This window comes from Aquarana catesbeiana, linkage group LG08 (genome assembly GCF_042186555.1).
Source record: "Aquarana catesbeiana isolate 2022-GZ linkage group LG08, ASM4218655v1, whole genome shotgun sequence".
Taxonomy (NCBI): Eukaryota; Metazoa; Chordata; class Amphibia; order Anura; family Ranidae; genus Aquarana; species Aquarana catesbeiana.
Genome location: NC_133331.1, coordinates 168172177 through 168190258, shown reverse-complemented (window position 1 = coordinate 168190258; position 18082 = coordinate 168172177). Strand labels below are relative to the sequence as shown.

General features: G+C 43.0%; 1 protein-coding gene across 1 annotated transcript in view; it reads right to left on the bottom strand.

Moving 5' to 3' along the window:
• The window catches only part of MACROH2A2 (macroH2A.2 histone), an 81407-nt gene extending 63541 nt beyond the window's left edge, over positions 1-17866 (bottom strand). Inside the window, exon 1 of the mRNA XM_073596696.1 lies at positions 17599-17866. The gene's annotated coding sequence lies outside the window, so the exon portion shown is untranslated. The remainder of the gene's footprint in view (positions 1-17598) is intronic.
• Positions 17867-18082: the final 216 nt, after the last annotated feature.

Sequence of the window (18082 nt, the reverse complement as noted above, 5' to 3'; positions counted from 1 at the left end):
AGGTGGCTGCATCATTGCATCAGGCACCACTCATGGAGGCATGATGGGGGGAGGCACTGAGGCCAGAGTCTCCATACCGGACACTCTGTCCAACTACGATTCAGGGTTATTGAGCTTCCTACTGGCCTCTGTGCCCATTACACAGGTAGGCGCAGTGGCCAAGCCACTTATTAACAATTTCCCCAAAGGTTAGTGGGGTTGAATTAATGTTTGGGTTCAACCCTAGTGATGGGAAAATTCAAAAGAGCAGGATGGAAAATTTTCCTCAAACAAGCAAGTTTCTAGCCGTGAATGTGGTTTTCATTAAGGAAAAATTGTACATGTTGTAATGAAACCTGTTATACATGTCTTGGATTCCGTTCGAATAGCAGGCCTGGATGAAATTTTAAAGGCTTTTGACTGATGGAAAGAAAGAATGCTCTGACAAATGTTTTTTCTGGGAATGTTCAAACAAAAATCTAACTGTGTATGGCCAGCTTAAGAGAAGAAGAATCCTCCTCCTACACCTTGTTGTACAGAAAGTGAAGTGGGTGTCGCTGTCAGACACCTCTAGATGAGCCCATTACTTTAGGCCAGTGGGGTCTACCATCATGTGAAACTGAGTTTGGTCCATTCTACCACCCCTTCTACTGAGAAGGGTTGCTTCCTGACAGAGCAAGACCAACACAAAAGTGGCACATAATTGTGAAGTGGAAGAAAAATGATAAATGGTTTTCAATTTTTTTTACAAATAAATATGTGAAAAGTGTGGCGTGCATTTGTATTCAGCAGTCCAATGAGACCACTTTTTCAAGGCACTGTAATTTCCCAAATGAAAGCCATGTTCATTGTTAGAATTTTGTTTGTTCAAGAAAAAAAATTCCATCCTGCTCCTTCGAATTTTCCCATCACTGAGGTCAAAATGAAGGATGAACTGACCTCACCAATGATTCAAAAATCGAGCAAACATTTCTGAAAGAAACTTTTTTAAACTCAAAAGCATAACAGTAAGAAGTCTTCCACCAGCACATCTGAATCTGTAGCTGTTCAGCCACATTTCGAGGGACTGTTCCTGGTCTGTGGAATATTTGTCACTTTCTGTCCCTGGAAATGGAAAATAAAACCCATCAAATCCGCAAACAATCAAATAGCCATAACTTCCCCCCAAATCGATTTAATCTCAATTAGATCAGATTTTGCAAGGGCGGAAAATTATCAATGGTTTTGCATCGATTGACGGCACTGAGATACTTTGTTCATGAATATGATCAGATTTCAATTGATCAGATTATGAAATTACATGGTAGCAACAAATATGTGATAGATAATTTACAAGCATAAATTACGACTGTATCTTAACTATTAATCGAAACTGAAATTATATTACAATTTATTAAAGAGGTCACAATTGGATACATAGTGTAGTATGGTGACACAGAGCATGATTGGCCTGAATATGTAAACTGCAGACATTTAAAACAAAAAAAAAAAAATTCTAAACGAGCCTAAATTATTTTTAAAATATTTCAAGATTTGGGTTTAACACGTGGATACACTGGTCCTGTGGGGTATCAGTGGAACAATGTGACAGTGACCATAGCTGCTGAGTATGCTCACTAATACATACACACTTTAGGGCTGTACTGTTCATTGCAGGCGATCTCCAACCTCTAAAAGGTTGACTGCCGTCTATCTCTTCTGCCGAAATGTCACCAGACTCTAATAAGAGAAAAGCTGGAATGACAATACAGCCTCAGCTTATTGGTCCGGAAGACAAACAAAATGACAGATTTATGACCCCTTTGAGTCTATTTGTTTTTCTCTTCCTCTCCATCCATCTTTCATTACTAGTAAAGACCTAATTTGTCAACTACTAGCACTTGGTCTGGATTGCCCCTGACCTTCTACAGTGCCTTGAAAAAGTATTCATACCCCTTCAAATTCATGTTACAACCAAAAATGTTGGGGGCATGACTGCGGGGGCTTGACGGCTATGGACCCCATTCCCGCTTGGATTCTGCACCTCGTTTGGTACACACTTGTTTCCACCTTCCTATCTATCACCCATGCATCAATGCAATTTTGTCTGGACACTTTGTTTATCAGGTACACATTTTCTCTTTCATTATTCTTGACTTTCAAACCGAGTTTCACTTCCCTTCATCACTTTCACATCCTTGTAATTTTCCCTTTTCTCCTTCTCACTTCTGCCCTTTCCCTTTTTTTCTTGCCCTTCCTTCTCTATTCTGTTCCTTATTTTGTCCCTCTTGTATCACCCCGCCTATCCTACCCTCTCCCTTTTTTTTCCCCTTTTTCATTTTCATTTTCCCATTCCTATTCTATCTACCTCTCTCATGTTCTCAACCTTTTTTCTAATCACACTAACCCTTTTTTAACCCCCTTCATTCCTCCCTTTGTTCCACATCTCCTCCCTCTCCACCCATTTCCTGCACCTTGCCCCACATCCACTTTACAGCCACTTCATTTTCTTTCCCCTACAGATTTGGTCCCTTTGTTTCACCATCATCTACAATGACACTCCTGCGGGACGTCGTCCATTCCTGTGTCTTGCCCGTTGCTACATGTCCCCTCAGCTCCCGTGCATGGCATGATTGGTTTGGCCTGTGCATTTCGTGGCCGCACCGCCACTGTGTGGACCACACATGTAAGTGCACAGGCGGTTCGGGTCCATTAGTGAGGACCCTTCCTGCCTGTTCTGAGTTTTTTCCTCTTTTTTTTTTTTTTTTTTTTTTTTTCTCTCTTTCAATTTAAACATTTTTCCTTTCAATTTTTAGATTATCACTATGGTTCCTTGCTCCTGATGATAGGTCAAATACCTTGAAACGCGTAGAGCCAATATCAACCTAGTGTACATATTGATGCATTCTACCAGGCCGTTCCATAATAATTTGTTTTTTGCCCCCTATGATCTGTAACCCTCCCTTTTCTTTCTGGTCTCCAACTTTTCCAATTAATCATGTAATCATGCTCTAAATGTTTTTACATTATGTATTATGTATTGATTCCTTGTTGGAACATGTATGTATGTATATCTTTTTTGGTTTCAATGAATTGTAATAGTTGTACGAATGATTTTATATATAGCATTATGCATTGAATTATTCGAATACAGAAACTCTATAATCATTTGATTCCATTAAAAATTATTAATTTTATTTCCGCTCCCGAGTGTCTATATATAAAGTCCCGCTACCTTTTTTTTTATTTTTTTATTATTCTTATTTTATTGGGATTTTATTTGATAGACTAACACAAAGTGGCACATAATTGTGAAGTGGAAGAAAAAAAAAAAAAAAAGTGGGGCCCTTGATGGGCACAGAGGACAGCCACCATCATGTGAAACTGAGAGTTTGGCCCGTTCTACTACCCCTTCTACTGAGATGGTTGCTTACTGACGGAGCAAGAGTCCTTCATAGAAGTTAAGTTAGACCAGGCTGCCGTCATATGAGACACAGGTTTATCTTACATGAGGATTTTCCCTTTTGGGGGAAGAGGGAGAACCCCTAAGTGCACCAGAATAGAGAATGCAAGGCTTTGGGAAAGACTTCACCCTTAGTGGCAGAAAGTTTGGGAGGGGCAGACAAGACAAAAGTTTCTTTTAGGAGACTAACTGAGCACCCACATCACTGTGAGCACCTGATAGTAAAAGTTATAGAGGATGTCTATTTTATTGAGAGTTGCCTTGGACCGCTATGTTGGAAATGCTTTCTTATGACAACAAAATTGTTTGCCAACAAATTATGTTGAAATAAAACTGTTAAAAATACGATACAAACCCCATTGGACATTCCATGTATTTAATGTGCTGGGAAAAAGATTGAGAAGAAGTGAGACTGCTAATGAGCAGAAGGAGTAGTCACACTGTACGGGAGGGCACTGGGAAAAAGTAAAATTCTTGGGTCTCTCATTAGTTCCAGTGAATTGACTGCTTGGGGCTCCAGCGTTCTGCTGGCCTTGTGCAGTGTGGGCCGCTCAAATTGGAGCTATTGGGAACAGAGAAGTCTCTTGAATCAAAGAGTTCCCCATGTTAAATTGTGTATCCATAGATACGATCTGGATTTCCAACCCTCCTACATTAGAACTTTTTGGAAAGCCCTTGCAGGATTCTGAATCCAAGATGAACCTTCACAGAGGAGTGATTGCAACTCTGACGTATCCCAGTCACTAAGGGGAGGCCTGACTTTAACAAACTGTTATGAATATGTAGACTCTTCTACACACCCTATCCTACCTCTTGAATGTTACTACTGGTCAGTGCTTACTGCCCATCATAGTGACAGACCAATACATAGTGCCGACACTATCCAGTAGCTTTGACTGTCATAATTGTCTGGGATGTGACCCTGAGAGGGAGGTTTGGGAGGCTGCTATAGGTATTTGCACCTTAATGTGCCTGCACATCATACTTGCAGCAGTCCCCCCGCCCCTCAAACTTTTGACCTGCAGGCAGGAGAAGGTACTACAAACACTAATGGGCAAAATGAAATGCCCCCCCTTTAGATTGGACTTGATGGACTTGTGTCTTTTTTCAACCTCACCTACTATGTAATTATGAAATGACTAGGCATTAAAGCTCCATACACATGGGCTGAATGTCGAGCGGCATCAGCCGGTTCAATAGAAACCACCTGACATTCGGCCCGCGTGTGCTGCAGCCAGTCCAACAGAAGCTGGTCATTCAGCCGGCTTCTGTCGAAGGGGCATGACCGAACAAGGTCTGCTGACCAGCTTCTGATTAGCTCTCTCAGCCAATGGCTGAGCGCACTGGCCAGAGTGTTCTGGCGGGGGGCGGCCCCCCTGTCAGAACATTATTATACAGCAGGGGAGATCGATGTACTAACATCGGATTGTTAGTACATTGGCTGCGACCTGAGTGGACTTCCACCGAAAAATGGAACTTCTACTTTAAGTGATGGTGACCCATCCAGCTCCCACTTCCTTCCTCTGCAGCGCCAGAAGGAAGTTCACCTCTCCCCCCTCCCTCCCTGCAATTTTCTGGGACACGTCACAGGTCCCAGAAGATTGCCTGGCCATTCACAGCGCGCAGCCGGGCGCCCACAGTTACAATGTCGGCGCCACAGAAAGGAGGAGAAGAGGAGCGGTGCTTCATTTGCCCACATCACTGGACCATGGGACAGGTGAGTGTCCGATTATTAAAGGTCAGCAGCTACACTTTTTGTAGCTGCTGACTTTTAAATGGGTGGAACGCCGCTTTAAGGCTGGATTCACAATATAAAACGTTATGAAAAAAATCTGTTATAGCATGCATTTTGAAATGCAATTGTACATTAAACCGAGAAAATGTACCGTTTTGGGAAAACATTTTTTAAATTAATGGCAGCAACAGGTCTCAAAAAAGTTGTCACAGGACAACAGAAGCTGGCAAAGTAAGTGGTACTAATGAGGTAAAGCATTTTCAGTTAATTGGCAACAAGTCAGTAACATGACTAGGTATAAAAAGAGCATCTAAGGCCGGCCATACACGGTTCAAATCTGGGCCGATTGAGCAGGCAGACATAGATTCGAACTAGTAATGGGCAGGCTGGATGTACCAAATTTATCGATCAATCAAATTGGGTACAACCAGCCTGCCAGATTCTCTTGCGAGTATCCCCTGCCGGGAGAAGACAGTTGCTGAGTCAGCACTGTCTGTGTTGATGGGGGAATCATGCCATTTTCTTTCCTGCAACCCATGGTTGCAGGAAAGAAATTTGCACCATGTATGGCCAGCCTTAGAAAGTCAGAGTGTCCAATCATTTCTTCATTTCAAAAAAATTAAATCTGGTCACCATGTGTTACTGAACCTTGTATATACTGTAGTAAAAGCGCTCTGCATCTCTTCAAGATGAATGATCCAAGACTTGGTTTACAGCTGAGTGATATGCTTTCAGCCTGGGTTCACACTGTAGCGATGCGGGAACCAGCGCAATTCCGGCACCGATTCCTGCATCTCTCCCGCAGGCAATTCACACTGCCCTCTGCGAACCGCTGCGGGTGTAAATACAATGTTAATGACATCGCCAGATCGCAGTGTAAACTGTGGATTCAAAAAACATACATGGTGCATGATCGCTTGTTTTTGGCCCCAATAGTCTTCAACGGGAGCATCTGAAAAACGCCTTAAAAAAAACAGCGCAACTCTCGATTTCGCACACAAAACTCAAGCCTAAAAATGTGTGAAAAAACACACAGAAAAAAAAAGCGCTCCAAAGTCACATGACAACACTCACGCTCAAGTGTGAATTCCACAGTCTTTAGGTCCTGAGTTCAGCTTTGAACCTAAATTATTCTGTAAAAGGTGCAAAATAATTTCCAATTGGCATTTCTAAAGGTCTAGATTTAAGGTTTCTCATAGATTATACAATCTGATTGTGCAATCTCTGTACAATCAATCTCCTTTAGCTTTAACAAAACTGTGTAATACGAGGACAGGTCCTTGTAATACACACTGCACAATCTCCTTTAAATTCACCATCAACTGTAAAGTACAAGTCCTCATATTACACAGTTTTGTTAAAACTAAAAGGAGATTGTACAATCAGATTGTATAGTGTATGAGCAGATTATAACACTATGGGGTAGATTTACTAAAACTGCAGCACTTAGAATCTGGTGCAGCTGTGCATGGTAGCCACTCAGCTTCTAACTTCAGCTTGTTCAATTAGGCGTTGACAAAAAAAAAAAAAACTGGAAGCTGATTGGTTTCTATGCAGAGCTGCACCAGATTTTGCATGCTCTAGTTTTAGTAAGGCTCCGTTCACACTGGTGCTACTTGTCATGTGACTTTGGAGGCACAAAGCCACATGACAAGTCGCAGCCCATTGATTTCAATGGCATCGTTCCACTTAAAGTCGCAGGTTCCTACACTACTACGATGCAACTTTCTTGTGACTTGAGTGCCAGAGAGTGTAAAGTGGCATGAAAGTGGCACTCAAAATCATGCAACTTTGGAGTCACACTAGTGTGAACTAAACCTTAATCTCCCCCTCTCCCTCTGTGTATTGCACCAGTTAGCCCAGGTTCACACTGACAGCGGGAATGAAATTGTGCGAGTTCAGCTGAACTCACACGATTTCATTCCTGCATGTCAGTCCCGACTTGGGGGGCAATTTCAGAGACATCTGTGCTGGTTGCTGCACAGATGTCAACGGAAATCGCACCCCGAAGTCGCCAAAAGTAGTACAGAAACTACTTTTGGGAATCGGTGCGGCGACGCACCGATTCGGATGGTGCCATTGCCGGCAAATCGCTCCAATGTGAACCAGGGCTTAAGGATGCAACGTTTTATAGTGGCCATACATGCATTGATAAATGATCGATTTTTGTTGCAATCAAGCTCTTACAATAGGTCTAATCGATCTACAGCTGACAACCTATTTGATCAATATGCCACACACAAGAAAGTGGGTTTTGATTAATAGTTAGGATTTTAATTTACAATTGTAATTTCGATCAGATCTGTTTCCACTGTGTAATAAACTGAACGTTCAAAATACAATTGTATTGATGAAGTATCTTAAGCCGGCCATAGACGATTCGAACCATGTATGGGTAGGCTGAATGTACCCCAGTTGATTGAGCAATCAGCCTGCCGCATCTTACATTCGATTTATCGCTAGCGGCTGTTATAGCCGCTAGCAATAATCACTAGTGGTGATGGCTTCCCCCGCCCTCCCCGCCGGGAGAACCCAATGGCTCAGTGGGAGGGATCCCTTTGTCAACACAATCACCCCTGGTTGCAGGTAAGAAATTTGCTCCATCTATGGCTGGCCTTAGTGCGCCTTTCATTGCAAAACAATAACTTTCCTCCCTGGCTGACTGATACAAATTAAATCCGATCTCTAAATTGATCGGAGGAAAGATATGGCAATTCAATAGTTTGGGTATTTTATCGTTTTGAACAAATTTGCACATTGATCTGATAATAAAATCCAAGTTTTTATTTTCACCTAATCCCTGCGTTCAATCTACAGTTCTGCATGCGTTTGTAATGTGTTTGCAGTGTCTTTTTTGGCATACATTTTTTTCATCACTACTAATATCTGTGTTTAGTATGCAAACAATTTTTTCTGCTTGCTGCTTTTTTTTTTAAAAAAAGCACTGGTACTGAACGCAATAATGTTACATAGGATGAACGCACTGGACTGCATCTGGTGTGAATCAGCCCATAGGGCTAGTTCTGTGCTGGAACATGGTAAAATGCATCAAAAACACACTGGAACGCACCGAAATGCATGAAAAAACACACCACACTCCAGTACAGTGGAAAAAACTGAAAACAGAAGAAAAAAAAATAATCTGGAACGCATCCGGAAATGCATCAAAAAATGAATCAGAACGCATCAAAAGCACGTTAAAAAGGTGCATGCAGAACAGATCTGGAGTGCGCTTTTGTGGTGTGAACTGCCCCTTAGTCTGGGTTCACACTGCTGCGGTGCGAGACACCGTATATAATTCACACAGGAATCGCAGCACATTCCTGCGCCGATTAAATGCGGTGTCTTCAGGGTACAATTTGAGCCATAGATTTGTATGGCTCAAATCGCACCGCATTTGCATCAAACTGGTGCAGGACCCTTTTTTGTCTGCACCAGAATCGCATAGCATAGGTGTTCACACTCATGCGATGCAACTATGCAAATTGTGCTGCATTTTGCAAGCCGATTGTGGGGTGTCGTTAACTTAACATACAATCGGTTCGCATGGACGGGTTGCGATTTTGATGCGTTTATAACAGGGTAAAAGTGCAGCGCAAACAAAACCTCCAAAACGGTGATAAACAACAAGTCCCAGAAAGTAATTTTCCGTATAATAAGAGAAAGTCCAGAGAGTTGATGGACAACAAGTCCCAGAAAGCCTTCACCAGTGATGATACAATCCACATTAGGTGACAGTCCTGCCACCTCCGATCTTATTATCTACTCTCACCTCAGGGCATGCAAGCCGATCCCAATATACCAAATGGGTTGAAGTAGATCACACATTCACTTCCAGACTCCTCAGAAATAAATACGGATGCCCGACCATAAATGATAAAACGGAGAAGATCTAAGTGCTCACTGTTTATTTATTCAAAATGTATTTATGTCCAAACACGGACTACTCACATTTTAAACGGTTTGGTACAGGCATAAAGCAAGCATGTATCAGTCTGATTCTGAAAGGCAGCAGCGGGTGACTTCATACGCAGCTCTCCCCCCTACGCGTTGCGTTCCTGTGAACTTCCTCAGCAGGGCCTGCGATTTAGATGCGTTGCCAAATCTGCAGCGAATTTGCACCGCATCTAGTGTGAACTCAGGCTTACAGTGCGTGCATTCTGGATGCATTTAAAAAAAAACAAAAAAACGCACCCAACCATACCAGCCTTTATACAGGGCACTAGTTTTCACGGCGATTTACTGCTGTTATAGCAGCGCTTTTCGCTAGCGGCTGAGGAAAGGGTTAAAAGCACCCGTGTTGCAGCACTGCCTAAGCGCTTTGCAGGTGCTTCGGCAGCGCTGCCCATTGATTTCAATGGCCGGGGCAGTTTAGGAGCGCTGTATACACCACTCCTGCACCGCCCCAAAGATGCTGCTTGCAGGACTTTTTTTCCTGTCCTGCAAGTGCACCGCCCCAGTGTGAAAGCCTGAGTGCTTTCACACTGTGGTGGTGCACTTGCAGGACAGGAAAAAAAGTCCTGCAAACAGCATGGACTTTTTGGTGTCCTGCACCAGTTTGATGCGAATGCGGTGCGATTTGAGCCATACAAATCTATGGCTCAAATCGCACTCAGGCTTTCACACTGGGGTGGCTTGAGAGGCGCTTTTCAGGCACTTTACAGGCGCTATTTTTAGCACTAAATTGCCTGAAAAGCTCCCTAGCTTGAAAGCGGTCTTAGGGCTGGTTCACAACACTTGCAGTCCAGTGTGTTTTCTTTTTCTGCATCAAAAACTCATGGATAGTAGGTTATATCATTTCCAATGACATAGTTCACACCAGTGCAATATGTTCCAGTGCATTTCAGAAAAAGAACTAGAACATGCTGCATTTTTTCTGCACTGAACTGTACTGTATTGCAGTAAAACGCATCAAAAACACACCGGGATGCATCAAAAATGCACCAGATCCCAGTAAAGTGAGAAAAAAAAAACAGGAAAAAAGAAAAAAGGATTTAGAATGCATCCGGAAACGCATCAAAAACACGTTAAAATCACAAATGCAAAAACGCATCCAGAACGGATCAGAAGTGCGTTTTTGTGGTGTGAACCGGCCTTTATGGTGCGTTTAAAAACACACCCAACTGCATCTGGTGTAAACTTGCCCTTATACAGGCTTATTCTATACCTACGAAGTCCAGGGCAGAATATTATCAATCATTTCGCATTAATCAGTAGTATTGTGATACATTCTTCATAAATACGACTGTGCTTTGATCGATCAGATTATGAGATTACATGGTGGAAATAAAACTGCGAATGATGATAACTCACTATAATAAATTACAATGGCATTTAGCTATCAATCAAAATCCACTTCCTTATGTGTGGCCTATTGATTGTATGGGTTGTCGGCTATATATAAATTATTCCTATCGGAAGAGATCGATCGGAGAAGAAATCGATAATTTATAGAAGCGTGTATGGTCACCATATCAGTTTTGTAATAAACTATCTTTACAGAGAAGTGTGGTCAGTCACTAATAGGTTAAATCCTTTCCAGTCAGGCAAGTCTTCTATCTAACCAGGAAGTATGCACAAGAGGCCTCTTAAAAACAAAGCAGGAAAGGAAATGGTGTCCGCTGTGTATAGTGGAAGTCATACATATACTCGACTTTCTATTATTTTGCCTAGAACTTGACAGCTGACACATAGTATTACAATATATGCACATGGCCAGAAAAAAAAAAAACGCAATTCAAAGCGTTTTTTGTATAAAGATCTGCATTCAGGTGTATTGTTTTCAATGGGGGACGTGCAAAAGGTGCATTAATATGTGTTACGTTCAGATCCTTAACCACACATTGAAAAATCTGCATTGGAGGACATGCATCCTATGTGCAGACATGTGTAAACGCATTTATACACATACACATGGATGCAAAACGTGTACTCTGGGATTGCAAATAGTAGAATATCCACTTCCAGACCGGGCCTTTTCTGGCACTTTTTGTTTACATGTAACAATCGGTATATTTTGATAGAAAATTATTTAGAATGCCCGAATATATATATATATATATTTTAAGGCAGAGGCCCGAGAGAATAAATTGGTGGGTTTTGCAAGTTTTTATGTCACACGGTATTTGTGCAGCGTTTTTTCAAATGCAATTTTTTGGGAACAAATACACTTTAAAAAAAAAAAAAAAAAACACCACACACAATACATAACCCAATTTTTGGTAAAATATAACAGATGATGCTATGCCGAGTAAATAGATACCAAACACATAACACTCTAAAATTGCATGTGCCCGTGCAAAGGCGACAAAAGACGTACATTTTACTATCCATAGGCCATGCTTTAAAAGCCTTTACAGGTTACCACAGATGTACAGAGGAGGTCTAGTGTTAGAAGTACTGCCCATGATTGGAGTGATACCTCACACGTGTGCAGCTATCGTTGTTTGTGCGCGTGTGGGACCGACGTGCATGTTTGCCTTTACGCTGTTACTTGGTTGGTATAAGATTTTGCTGCTTGAGTCTTAGTGACTAAGTACGTTGGTCTGTTATTGGTTACCAACAGTTCTGTTTAATATTGAAGGTCCATCTTTTTGGGTAATGTCGCCCACTTTGTGGGTGGACAGTGGTTGATAAACTGTTATTTGGTTGATATAAGATATTGCTGCTTGAGTCGTAGTGACAAAGCATGTTGGAGTGTTAAGGGTTAACAGCGATTCTGTTTGGTATTAAAGGTTAAAGTTCATTTCATAATCAAAATTGTTTTAAACCCAATAAAGGGGTCGCGGCCTAAACTTCTTCACAATCCTTGTGCGTTTTATTCTGTATTTTAGGTATGTTCTTATGGTATGATGGGTGTTAATGGGGTGTAAAATCCCATAGGCAGTGACAGGTACTCTTTATGGAGAGATCTGAGGTCTATAGGACCCCAAATTCTTCCTCTGCTTTTAAAGCAGTAGTAAACCGCTGCAAATAAAAAATAAATACTTTACCCTGCAAAATAATACCATAATGCATACAAGCACATTATGAAATACTTAACCTTAAAACGAAGCCCTCCTGTGGCACACTGTCACCACTGAGAGGGCTTCCATCTTTCCCAGGTCTTCCTTACAGGTTCACGGACTGTGGCTGTGTGAGTGGCTGGAGCCGCAATGACGTCACTCCCGCGCATGCGCACGGGAACCCTCGGTTACAGCATGGTGCACTGAAGGTCGGACACGGTATGCCGGACCTTCAGATGCATGCGCCGGTGACATCACCGGGAGCATCCAGGGAGAATAACGTGCACCGTTTAGGAGATATTCATTTTACCTACAGGTAAGCTTTGGCTTACCTGTATGTAAAAATAACAAAGCGGACTTTACTACCACTTTAAAAGCATTCAAAACACCAAGATTGGTGTTGTCTAATGCTTTTGATTTTTTATAAATGGCGCTGTTGACATCCGGATTAACCGGAAGTAATGTCAGGTCATCGATTCTGGGGCACCATAGCCAGGAGGCGATCAAAGCCGATCCCGACATTGTTTGGCTTCCCGATCATCTGGTGGATGTGTCGGCTGGTTGCTTGGATCTCCCGGTGGGACAGTAGAGCCCGAGGAAGCCGCAGAAGGGGGGGGGGGGGGGCGACATCCCCTCCCACTGCCTCTAAAAGCAATTAAGCAGCTAGTTTATTACTGTTTTTCCATCTCATAACATTCTGCACAAGCTACCAAACCTCCCCTTTTCCCCCCCTCACTTCTATTTGTTTGGAATGAGCAGTGAGCATTAGTTGCGGTTATGTGCACTATTCTATGCACACTACACATCCCATAGTCCACAGCCCCTAGTACATCTCAGGGGCAAGAAAGAGGGTGGCTACATTCCTACATACAGTGAGATCATGGAGAATGAATGAAGCCACCCTCTAACAGGAAGTCCAATCACAGCAAAAGGAAGATTTGGAGCAGCAATAGCAAAAGCAATGGAAGGGACTTTAAGGGAGTTAAAGTGGGGGTTCACCCACACCGCCAAAAAAAAAAAAAATATTAAAAGCCAGCAGCTACAAATACTGCAGCTGCTGACTTTTAATACATTGCCACTTACCTGTCCCGGGGTCCAGCGATGTCGGCAGGGGACGCCGAGAACCCGCTCGGTTCTCGGCAGCTGCTGCCGCCATCCTAGGTGAGGGAATCAGGAAGTGAAGCGTTGCGGCTTCACTTCCCGGTTCCCTACTGCGCATGCGCGAGTCGCGCTGCGCGTCCCTAGTGGTCCCCGCTCTCTGCTGGGAGCTGTGTGTTCCCAGCAGACAGCGCGGTCGGGACAGGAAGAAGCATAGACTCCCATGGGAGTCTATGCCGGAAGTAGGTGCAAATACCTGTCTTTGACAGGTATCTGCACCCCCCTCCCCCCTGAAAGGTGCCAAATGTGGCACCGGAGGGGGGGAGGGTTCCGAAAAGCGGAAGTTCCATTTTTGTGTGGATCTCCTCTTTAAGAATACATACTTGAAAAGAATATACAGCATTTTTTTTTTTCAAACCTGACTCCAGGCAAAACTGTCTGTCTGAATACAAGAGACATGGTTATTGGTTTTGTGTGGGCGATATTCAAACTTTTCCAGGCGCCTGGCATAGGACAGCCTATTCACGTTGTCACCCAAAACAAGCTCCTGATACTTTTTGAACGGCAAACTTCATGCGATTTGAAAAGTTGCGCTTTGCCACAATTGCAGCGTGGTCTCTGTCACACAACAATCGTGGTAAAATCGAGCTGCGTTTGTGGTGCCGTTTAGAATGAATTGGCACCCAAATGTGCATTTTGCACCGATTGCCACGTGATTTTTTGTGGAATTGAGGCAAGATCATGTCGATTGCGCCCGCGATTCCAAATCGTCAAGTGTGAATGGCGCCAAAATCTTGAAGTCCTTTGTGTATTTCCTTCACTTATGTGCGCTTTGTCTTTTCCTGTAATAAAGACCGGTCACTGCTGTTCTCCTTGTACAGGGTGACTGGTCTTGTCTCCGCCCCCTGCTGTACTTTTCTGCAGGCAGCCTGCAGTAGGTGTGGCCTGCTGGGTCCCTCCCACATCTCTACTCTCTGAACAGGCTATGTACAGCACTGTGATGATGTCACTGCTACTTTTACATGGCAATATCTGAGTTTGCAAAGGTATTTGGTGCACACAAGGTGGATTTCTAGTTTTTATAGTTTTTATTGAAGGATATAAATAACCTCTTCACGCTGAGCGCATGCTAATATGCGGCCTCTCGCCAGCCAGGCCTTGGCACCGAGCGGCCGCATATTTGCGTGCAATAGCGCCGATAGAGCTGTGTGAACAACGCATGCCCTGCGTGTTCTCGGCACAGTTACCGACGGCTAATGGAAAGCTCCCGTTCGCTGCTTGTGATTGGGAACTTTACGATCATATGACCGCCGTGACACCCAATCACAGCGGTCACATGACCATAAGCCCCACCCCGCCTCCTGGCATTCTAAACCCTGCAGGCGCTGGCTCTGAGGGGTTTAGAGAGGCATTTAGCTTTCGGGCAATGCACAGAATATGAGCTGGTTTACTGATGTCAGATCAGTAACAGATAAATTGTAACTGGTTGTTATTTGGTAAAATGGATTTAAATCCGTACATATACCCATCGAAGTGATTGGCCTCAGGTGATACACAAAGATTAAAACAAATCCCCTACATAAGTTGTACGCATTTATCTGCAGTCTTCTCTTCTCTACATCCATTCAATGTGCTGCATTTTTAAAGCTTGTGTGAGGGTTCCGAAAAAAGGGTGCGGAGAGCTGAAATTACACTCTGCAGAGCTCAGTGAGTAGAGCTCTGAGAGCTGACTAGAGGGAAGAGACACACCCCCTTCTAACAGCACACAGAAACAGCGCTGAGGCTGTCAATCAGCTGCTAGTCCCTCCCCTGTCTCCTTTTTTCTCTTGGTGTCAGGAAAACTTGTCAGAAGTGATTCATGCTGATAGCAGAGGAACGATGTGCAAGTGTCAGCAGGCAGAAATGACACTTACACATCGTTCACATTGAGTGTGGCTTTGAAATCGTGCAACTTCATTGCATGTCAGTTTGACTTCAGGTGCAACTTTGAAGACATCTGTGTGGCTTCATGCACAGATGTCTATGCAAGTCGCACCCAAAATCAGCAAAACAGCAAGAACTACTTTTTTCAAAACAATGCGGCACTGCAAAGTCAGTGTGGCGCCGATTTAAACAGTGCCATTGCTGACAATAGGGTGTGACTTGTCATGAGATTTGACAAGTCGCTCCAATGTGAACGAGGGGCTTAGTGCTCTTATTGAGACAAGCGCACACTATAGAGGGATATGCTTTGTTCATATTTCATGTCTGAGGTTTACACCCACTTTAGGCCTAGTTCACACTGCTTTGAAAGCAGGTGTTTGAGGGGCATTTTTAATGCTCCTCAAATGCCTATGCAGATGATAATATGGACAGCACACAGTGCTGTTCACATTATGAAAACATGAAGCGTTAGCATCGCTTCGCTTCAAAATTGATGCTTCATGTTGAGTTTAAACGGAGTTGAAGCATTTGGGCTCCTTCCATTAAAATGTATGGTAACGTGCCGCAACCGCGCTAGCACACAGGTGCTGTAAGTTTGCGGTGCGGTAGTACATTACAGTTAATAATAGGTGTTTGTAGTGCGGTTTTAACACACCAAAAACACGTCAATCGCACCACAAACGTGCATAGGGCCTATGCTGAGGTCTGCTCATGTATGTGTGTGGATTCAGAAAAACAGACGTAAATATGTTTATAGCTCACTAAAAAAAACTGAAACAAATGGATGTATTTATGTCCCGACGCCCAATTTATACATCACACTTATTGTAAAACACCAAATAAATGATTTGATGGGCATATATAAAATATTTATCGATGACATATACTCAATAATAATTTCGTTTTACGCCTGCGCCATAAATCTGCTTCCAATCAATCTGCTTTATTTTTATGCGATGAGGAAAAATGATGAAGACAGCTGAAGTGGCGAGGATTAGTTCAAAGACGAGGCATAATGGGATTTATTTAAGCGCTGAAGTACACGCTTTTGTTACAATAACAGTACCATCCCGACAAGGTGGAATAAATCCTTCACACCGAGGTGATGTCAGAACTTTCACTTTATCACCTCTGCAGACTGAGCAGCACACAATGAATGGAGGCAACCTGGCGTTTGCACAGACCGCCCGTCTGACCGCGTAAAAACCTCACGGAACATGTCACGTCGCTGCAGGAAAATGGAGCCAGAAAACCTTCTGTAAATGGAGGAAGAATGTGGGATTGCTCCTCGAAGACTCCGAATACACAGTGTCTGCCTCTTTAAGAGGCCTAGTTGCAAAACCACAGGCAGCAAAGCCTTGAGATCCGGATTATCCGTAGAAATATGACAAGAAACCCATATAGCACGACACCTTCTTTACAGGTTAAGGAAAAGGGCATATTGAAATCGTTAATTTGTGCTTCCGGGTTAAAACAGAAATTGCACTTAAAAATAATTAAAAAAAAAAAAAAAAAACAGAAATGTACAAATAAAATGGAATTCAAACGTACACTGAAGAGTAAAACGATGAACACTAAAGGGCAAGAATCTTTGCCCTGGGGAGAAATGAGGCCTTGGAGGGGGGTGGGGGGTGAGTGAAGCAGAAGGACCAGACCACATACTCAGGATCTGAAAACAAACCGGCGTCTAGGAATTAAAATGACAGCTGGAATGAAAAGAGCAGAATGGGTTACCAAGGTGCTCTCATCCATTCTTAGCAGATCACGTTTATTGTTACTGCGAGGGAACTGCCGGGGAATAAAATAGGTAAAAAAAAAAAAATCTATATATGTAAATAAAGACAGCAAAACCTTAAAAAAACAGATGCAAAAAAAATAATAAAATATAATAATAAAAATACATAAAAAAAAAAAAAATAATACTAATTTCAAATCATTTTGATTCGGCTATGGCACGCAGGCCCAGGAAGTGGGGGGGACGCGAGTAACAATAAGTGAACCCTGCGTAGAAATCTTTGCCGTCAAATTTGGCGTGGGGTATTCGGAGGAACTATGTGACGGCTAGATTTCATCCTCTTACCCCCAACCACATGTAAACAAGACAAGAGACGGAGCCTAATAAAAAGGGATATTAAAGTGGAAATATCTCGCATTGCGAGAGGGGGGCGACGAGTCTATATTTGTGTCTCCTCCCCTTCGGCGCCGGGTGCTCATTTTTTCTTGGGTCTAAATCATAATCCACACCGGGGTCATTTCTAATCACAGTCATCGCACAGCTAGGATAAGGGGGGGAAGAGGTGGGAGGGTGGTTCTCCTTTAAATGCATTTTATTTTTCTGTTTGATCCTCGCTGTTTGTGCCTATTAATTTGCAGAGCAGCAGCCATTCATTGAAAAGAGATCTGCACACCAGGCTTACCTTCCTCTATAGACTACTCCTATCCCTCCTGTCTGTTCCTTCCAGGAGATGCCAGGATGCAAGTTGGAGAAGGCTGGCCTCTTCTTTTTTTTATTGTTCCTATTGTTATTGTTTTGTCTTTTGGATTCCTTTTGTATTATTTTATTTTCTTCCCTCCCCCCTTCCAGTGTGTAAATGGAAGCTCTGAAAGCTGATAGTAAAACCAGGAGGTGGGACACAGGGCACAGAAGAGAGAGAGAAGGGATGGAGGGAGGGAGGCGGGGAGAGGGCCCTGCTCTGAGTACACATTCAAATCTATCACCACCCCTAGGTGGGGTTTGCACTGTCTGGAAGAGCAGCAGCCTTGTGCTTTTTTTTTAAGCGTCCATGAAAGCACAAAGTTTGGGCTTAAAGGGATACATGCCATAGACAGAGAAAGACCAAATGCGCAAAAGTTTTTTTGATTTCGCCACACCTGAAACCGAATGTGTTTCTAAGCCGATAA